Source organism: Phalacrocorax aristotelis, chromosome 6 (assembly GCF_949628215.1).
Source record: "Phalacrocorax aristotelis chromosome 6, bGulAri2.1, whole genome shotgun sequence".
Taxonomy (NCBI): Eukaryota; Metazoa; Chordata; class Aves; order Suliformes; family Phalacrocoracidae; genus Phalacrocorax; species Phalacrocorax aristotelis.
The window spans coordinates 25,375,893-25,384,305 of record NC_134281.1 but is presented as its reverse complement, the minus strand read 5'-3'; positions in this window follow the sequence as shown (position 1 = coordinate 25,384,305).

Here is an 8,413-nt window from a genome sequence, read left to right as displayed (position 1 = left end):
ATTAACTGTCATTGTTGCTGCTTGTCATTATGAGCCTTTAACTACCAAAGAATTCCTCGAACAAAAGCTATGAATTGTCACATTATGTTGTTAGGCTTATGTGCGGGATTTTCATAAGTCCTTTCAAGTTGTGAAAGCTGTAAATAGTGGTTTGAATGTTAAAATGCTTGTCTTCGATTAATCCCCAGACTCCAATGGGGTTAACAGCTGTTCCATGCAAAGATCAGGAAAAACGAAATGTGTTTGAGTAAATTCCAATTTATATCTGGCTGTATTTGAGAGTCATTCGTCAGAGAAAAGTAGGAGTGCTAGAAAATGCTTTCCAGTAGGGAGTAGTCTCTCTACTATCCCAACTCTGGGAATTACTAGAAAACAGTACCAAAGCATGCTAGCCTTAGTCACAGTTTCCTTTTCACTTAGCTAAGTCAGTTTAATAAGGGAAGTTATATTCCAACTCTAACAAAGGGGTTGAGCTGCAAATGCTTTGCTATGGGTGTAAGGTTCCTTGTAATTTCCACATTTGATGGTGGAATTTGGGTGGTGAGACTGTATTGTATTTCAAAGCAGCTGCTTGAGATTTGAGGTTACAAAGGAAATTAATTAAGTTCTGACCTTCTAAATAAATGTGTATGGTGATCTCATATGAAACACTAAAAAACAAGGAGGTGTCCTAAATTATATTACCCAGTATTTGAAGGAGCAGAGGGTAACGGTTCAAAGTAAATTTTGTAGATATGCAATGACTCAGTAAGTTTATAAATTGTTGTAATTCTGTTCTCAGTAGCAAGAATTAATTCTTAATAACTTCCAGTGTGGATGCAGAGCAATTTCAAAGTTGTTCATGGAAACCAAGATGACTTGAATTATCGTTTGGTTGATACATTGCTGAAAAATTTGTCTTGGAACACAGCATAAACAAAGTTCAACATTTCCTCCTTGAATTTATAATGCAGGCATATTACTTGATACTTCCTATGTAGTATAAAATTTCTTTGGTTAGATTTTGGTTAAAATAATGTGTAAGCATCTGTATTTCTTGATGGCTTTATAGCCTCCCGATTTTACACCTAGGTCAGCTTGAATGGATTGATTTCTCCACGACAATAAAAGTAGTAATATATCATAGTTTCTTTTTTAAAAGAGATGTCAGCTAAGTAGTTAAATGTTTATTTTTTATAATAAATGTAATATATACAAAATAAGAACTAGTTATTTGGGTTTTTTAAAGGTCATAAAATCATACTCTCATACTCACCGTTACCTGACATGGCCCATATATTTGATGCCTAAATTCTTGGTTGTGCATATTAAATCATATATATATTTTGTGACTCTTGGATTTATGAGAGCAAACTGCTCTTCTTCCCATCTTATAATATGTTTTATATTGTTTGAGACTAAATACTTTTACTCGTTAAAAATTTACCTATGTTTATAATCATGTGGACTCTGACTTTGTACCTCTAGTGAGTGTGAGGTTGTCTTGAAGATGTCTTAGATTTCAGTTTGCCACAGGTAAGGGTATCTGTCTGAGTCTGCTGAGTGATGCAGCCTGCGGTATTATGGGCTGTGTTCTTTTACAAAAATTGATTGTTCTGAATTTTAACCAGAAGATTTTGTAATATTATACTGTTTAGTAATACAGTCTAAAATGAAGGACATGCTGATTTAAGCATATTTGCATCCAGAACTTTCTCTCTAAAGTTAAGCAGTGTCTGATATTTGCCAGTTAAAATCTTAGTAGGTTTATTTTTAATTTGTTAACGCTCTACAGCCTTTTTGAGCAAAAAGAGAATTAAGAAAGTTACCTGAGAGTTTCATGTTTACAGGAGAGAGAAAATTTTTTTCTCTCTGTGGATGAGGTTTAGACCTTTTAACTCATTTGTGGAAGGCTGAGACGAATGGGTGTTTTGAGGACTGTCACTAGTCAACAGATACTCTTTCTGTACATGACAGCCACTTTTCCATATCTGTATGGCTGCATTCTGTGTGAGAAGTAATTGGGGAGCAGCATCAACATAGAAATGGTTTTTAAGGTAATGGTAAGAATCATGATTAATTGGGAAGCCCTGAAATTTTATAATGGGTTTTTCCTGGAGAGCCTTACATGCTCATTTTTTCCATTCACAGCCATTTGTCCCTCAAAGCTGCAGTGGTTTCAGCACCTGGAAGACTCCTGGAGTCTTGAAAAATGATGCCACTTCGACCTGGTATCACTTGTGGCCTGATTAGCAGAAATTTTGCTTTTGCCCTGGTGGTCTCCTACTATACTAGCAGAAGTGGCAGTGAAACTGTCAAGTTGTAACGAAGTTGCTGACCAACAAACAGGGGTGAATTTGGGGTCTGAAACTTCTCCAAACAAGGATTTTTACTGAGTACTTCTCCTTGTAAGCTTGCAGAGCCTAGCCTTGCTCTGAGAAATTTTTTAGTGTCTCCTTCATGGGTGATTCCTAGCAATGAAATAGCATCTGTTATGCAGTTGTTCAGCAAAGTCTATGACTTTGTCATGTGTGACGTGTTTGTTACCCAACACGAATATTGAATTTGTTATCAGCCAAGTTTCAGAACAAGCTAGTAATAAAAAAAATTTAATTGCATTAATGAAGTTTTCCAAGTTATGCATTTTGACTATCAGAAGCCATAAGCTATTTCCAATTCCTTTCAGATGACTTGGTTGTGGATACTGGCTTCATTGTAATTTGAAATATTATATTTATATACATAGCTTAGTCATCTTCTGGATGAATGCAATGCAAATTCTTCTCCGCTTAGTTTGTAAAAGCTTTTATCAATCTTAGTCACCCAGCCGTTTTCATTGTCTGTATTCTACAGAGAAAGCAAGCCAGTCATTGCATGGGTTTTATCTCAAAGAGTGAATAGGAGACGTGCCACTTCAGAAACCATGCCAATTAATAGAACAGATTTCTTAAAACACAGCTATTAATCACAGTTTAAAACACTGAAGAGCTGCTGATGAACTAAAAATCTTGGTTCCTCGCAGTCAGGTTTATCTGACAAATCATCATAAGCCAGTCCCTTAGTTTCAGGTATCGGTGTGGTTCCTTGAGTTTTTTGTCGACCTGCATTGTCTTGCCACTGTAGATTCTAGATGCATTCAGGAATGTAGGGTAAGGGGAACGAGTGAAATACCTTTGAACGGTGCGTATGCTTGTTAGTATTCCTCTCTTGCATTTCAAGTGCAATCAGAGTCCCACAGTGCAGCAGTGTGCACATGGACTGAGGATTTACCAGTTGGCCTGTAACTGCACATTCATTAAGTATTGCTTAAAGCACTAAAAAATGAGTAAGAACCACCTGGAAATCTGCATAGTTTGCTGACTTTTTATTCTTCTGAGTGAGCTTAATGTAGTACCTATAAATTGATCAGACATCTTAATATCTGCGTTTTCACAGTCTCCACATGTCTGTTTGAGATTCCTTGATACTTGTCATGATAGCTGGATTTCTTCAGGGTAACTTTTCCTTTTCAGTTTTATGTAATGTAAATTGTCATCCTTATGGTTTTTTTGTTTGTTTGTTTTTTCATGTTAACTCAGTCTCATTGTTTCTCTTTCTGGCTTAGTGATATTTTAGTGTTGATGTAATAAAATGAAATAAAGACTGTAAAACACTTGGCGATATCAGCCTATTTACCTTTATCTTAGTAAGGGCATTTAAGATATCTGAATATGTTTTTGAATATATATGTGTCTATATGTCTATGATATATATAGTCTCTGTGTGTACATGTGTGTACATATTCTTGTACATATATTTACGTACACATTTATGCTTGAATATATGTATGAACATATTTTCTTCCTGAAAAATGCTGTAAAATTAAAAAATATTATAAATCTACCAAAAAGTAGCAAGCCTGTTTTTGATACTGTAAAAATTACCCATGATAAAAACAGAGCTGTGTTAAACCACAGCTCATTCCTGCATATACAGTTCTATAGCTAATGCATCCTGTCTTGTGGCAGTACTTCTATTCTGAGAGTTCTTTATCTGTTGTTTCTGTTCATTAGTTTGTTTTGTCATTTCTCTACCACTGTGTATTTGGTTTTCAAGGCATTTTATCTTCTTCTACTTAGAGTTTTTAAAAGGCTTATTTTTTTTTCTCAACATGAGCCCATGTTTAGTGTTTTCATTTGAAATCTACTGATCTTTCTTACCTTCTGAATTGTGTCAATAGGTTAAGTAGACACTGTGAATACTTTATTTCTTATTCAGCATATTTTCTGTCAGTTTTTATGCTGTGATTGCTGCAGCTTCTCCTGTGTGAAATCTGAAATGTCCTCATTTGAGATTCAAAAAATTAAATGTCCCGTTTTCTTCCTTTAGTACCATAAGGATTACTTCAGCTCTGAAGAGTTAGTTAGTGTAGAGGTTTTCCAAGTTAAGTCTTACATGTCATAGCTTTCTTATTTCCTGAGAATGGTTGCTTTGGCCTTGTGACTTGAGTAAATCTAGTATATATATCCTCCAAACAATTTTTTGCTATATCTAGAAGATGGAAACGAAACACAGCCAGCAAAGCTTCAGTTCAAGTGCACATTCTGGTTTTCCCAAATATAGATGGGAGTTTTGATATAGCATCTTGGAAAAATACAGCCAAAACTATATTTCTCTGTAGTTTCAATTACATGATGTCATGTAATATAAACAACCCACAAGCAACTTATTTCAAGTAACATAATAGTGTGTGATTTAACTTTTGCTTGTTCTATTACATCTTTATCAAAAGGTGGACTGAAAGATGTAACTTTTTGGTGTGTTTTTAGAGTGTGCTAATTGAGCAGTAGGCAGTTAATGCAATCCTGTAATTACAAGAATACCTAGCGTTTACAATGTTCTTCACAATTTCAGACATACGTTTATAAAATTGCAGGTAGTAGATCCTTTTTGACATAATTTTATTGCATTATACTGGAGGAGGTAATGAGCATGGCAGTTGTCACAGTGTCATGATTCCGTCAGTACTCCCCAAAACCTCCTGCAGTTTATTGCCTTGTGAATTTCCCTGGAACTTGTATCTTCCCCAAGCAAAATGGTGAAATCTATGGCATAGTAATTTAGTTGCTGGTTCAATAAAGCTAAGTTAAGAAAACTACTGATTCTAAGCATGGACTGTAAAAATGGTATTAGGAAAATACGGTGTCATTGACTCAATGTGTTTTCAGCCTAAATTTAAAATATTTTTTCCTGTTCTGGCATGTAGCCCCTCTTTATTTTCTGAAAGCAAGCTGGATTTATTACTACTTTTGCTCCAACACCAGTAATAAAAAAGCTGGGGCTAAATTCAACCTGCAGTAATAGTTGTGCCAACTGTTGTCTTTTGAACCACACAGGTGCAGCAGGGATGAGAGCATGTGAAATAACTTTGCCAGTAATGGAATACAGTACAGATCTTTGCCTTAGTTATGCTGTCTCTGGAGGATTTAAACAAATAAGGAGCAAGATCTTGCATATATAAAAGGAGAAAATGCCTTTTTTTCCCATTTTTTAATGGGTAGAATAGTATTTTTGTTTTCCTTTCATAGGCAGCACATGCCAACGAGGGTCTTAAAATGATCATTTGGACGGTGCACACAGCTAGATGGAGGATTGATTTTTATACCTGAATGTACTTGGAAAATGGCACTACTGAAGATCAGCTATGTACCTCTTAAGCATGCAGTTTGTGAGAACACAGGCCAGAGACCTGGCCTCAGACTTCCATTAGTTTCTCTTCTACTTTCTTTGACTCTTTGATGAGAGCTCAGCATTAAAGCAAATGTGTGCCTTTCCAACTTTAATGGCTGTGTTCTGCTGGTTTAGATAGCATGTTCATTTTGCTCAGTTGTTCTCTGTTTCTGTATTTCCTAGCATTTATTTCTGCTCTTCTCAAAGGTTTTGACCTGGAAAGAGTAAATGGAATGAATTTGTATGTTTGACATTAAGATGTAGTCAAATACATGTTTAAACTAGGCTGCAAAAGCTAGGGAATCCTTTTGTATGTTTCCATGGGATGCATTATTAAATCTGAATTTGAATGTTGTTACATTACCATTATACTTCAAAGGTATTTAAGTATAATATTACAGATTTTGCCAAATTCTGTATACAAAGTTTTGATAAACTAAATCCCCACCTGGTATTTGATGGCCTCTGATGCCATCAAAAAGGGAGATGTCTCATACTTCCTCTAATGGTTTACATGGGGTATCTCTGTGTTGGGAAATAGAAGTATAAGTATTTTATTTGCCAAAATCATGCTGTATTAGAAAGAAATCCTCACTGAAATTAAGAGAACAAAAGTATACCTATTCATTAAGGTTAATAAATGTGTTCCTCAATTCTATTAATCATCATGATAGATACAGCTAATATGAAAGTTTGGTTCTTCTGTCAGCCCTCTCATTCTTTTGTCATTGCAGTTCGTAGTGCCACTAGTAGCAGAGATAATTTTCAATGCAGATGTGGCAATTCAGTCTTTTTGGCTTTATTGCTACTTTTGCAGGTTCAGATTCATATGGGATACAGTGTCAGACTTGGAAAGATAGGTATATACATTAATATAGCTACATCACACAGTTCAGTTAAATTTAATGAGATTGGTAAGCTGTCAGCTCTTGTGTAAAGTATGTAAAGAACATAAGCCTTGCTCCTCTGCTGAATAAATTTTTGGTTTATTGTTTTAGAGTAATTAGTTTTATTTATTATATACTTGAGCTTCAGATTCCCTCTACAGCAGTAGACTAGCTCAGATGTATGGAAAAAAGTACATGTGAGATGTGCTTTGTCCTTTATTGTGATACAAAGAGGAGTCGCCAGTGCTCAAAAAACAGAGATTGATTCTTGGTTTTTATATATATATTTTATTGTAAATATATAAAACTTAAAATATTGAGACCCCCTTGGTCATGCTGAAAAGTGCTGCGAAAAAAGCCAGAACAGAACAAAACTAAACAGTTTCTGTTTTAATATGGTAACCAGGACAAAATGAAGTACCTATATCTGTGTTGTAAAGACATATTTGAAGTCTATGAATAAGCAGAGACAAACAAAAAGAGAAAATAAGCCCAAAGAAAGTGAAAACAAAATAATGTTGCATTTGCACCAATCTCTGCTTCACAAACTGTGAGCCTTTTTTGAGTCATAATTGAGGGCCATACCCCTTACAGGAGAAAAGGGAGGTGAAGCACTGCTACAGCTTCAAGGAAGGGGGCTTTTCCAGGGCCACATCACTCTTACTGCTACCATTGCCACGTAAATTAGTCCATTCTTTTGAAACCATAGTTAAGCACCTTAGAAAATCATGGCATTTACTGAAAAAGTGTTGAAACCAGAGTTTCCCAGACTAGCCTAAAATTCACTCAGGTTATCCACAGGAAGGTGGGCTTTTTCACCAATGATAATAACAAAATAAACCAACAGGTTTATACAAGCAGAAAAATGGAGAGTTATCTGTTCTTCTTTTCCCCATGTATTCATGTTGGTTTGCCTAAGATCCTGCACTTGAATTCTCAGTGATAGCTTTTTGCCTATCAAAGACAGCTCATCCCACTAGGCTGGTGGGACTGACTTGGCTGTAAGGATTTGTTTGTGTTGGTCAGGAGACAAGCTGGGGGTCTTAGAATTAGTGTGCCTTGACATGGCTTCTACAGCAGTGTGCACTCAGCCAGCACATCCATAAAACTTTAAGTTCCTTAGCTGAAAGTTGTTGTAAATATGAAACTGCCATCTGTAACATGAACTTATTGTTTTCCCTCACAAGGTTCTTGAAAGTGCATTGACCTAAACTGCTTATTTAAAAAATGTTAACCTCTACCCCAAGAAGTTGCTTGAGAATAATCATACTGTGTATTTTTATGCAAAAACATGAGCCAGCAGCGTGCCCAGGTGGCTAAGAAGGCCAACAGCATCCTGGCTTGTATCAGGAATAGTGTGGCGAGCAGGACCAGGGGGGTGATAGTGCCCCTGGACTTGGCACTGGTGAGGCCACACCTCTAATACTGTGTTCAGTTTGGGCCCCTCGGTAAAAGAAGGACATTGAGTTCCTGGAACATCTCCAGAGAAGGACAGTAAAGCTGGTGAAGGGTCTGGAGAGCAGGTCTTATGAGGAGCGGCTGAGGGACCTGGGGTTGTTTAGCCTTGAGAAGAGGAGGCTGAGGGGAGACCTTATCTCTCTCTACAACTCCCTGAAAGGAGGTTGTAGGGAGGTGGGTGTTGGTCTCTTCTCCCAAGTCATTAGTGATAGGACGAGAAGAAATAGCCTCAGGCTGCATCAGGGGAGGTTTAGAGTGATTATTAGGAAAAATGTCTTCACTGAAAGAGTAGTCAGGCATTGGAACAGGCTGCCGAGAGGTGGTGGAGTCACCATCCCTGGAGGTGTTAAAAAAACATGTAGATGTGGCACTTCAGGGCA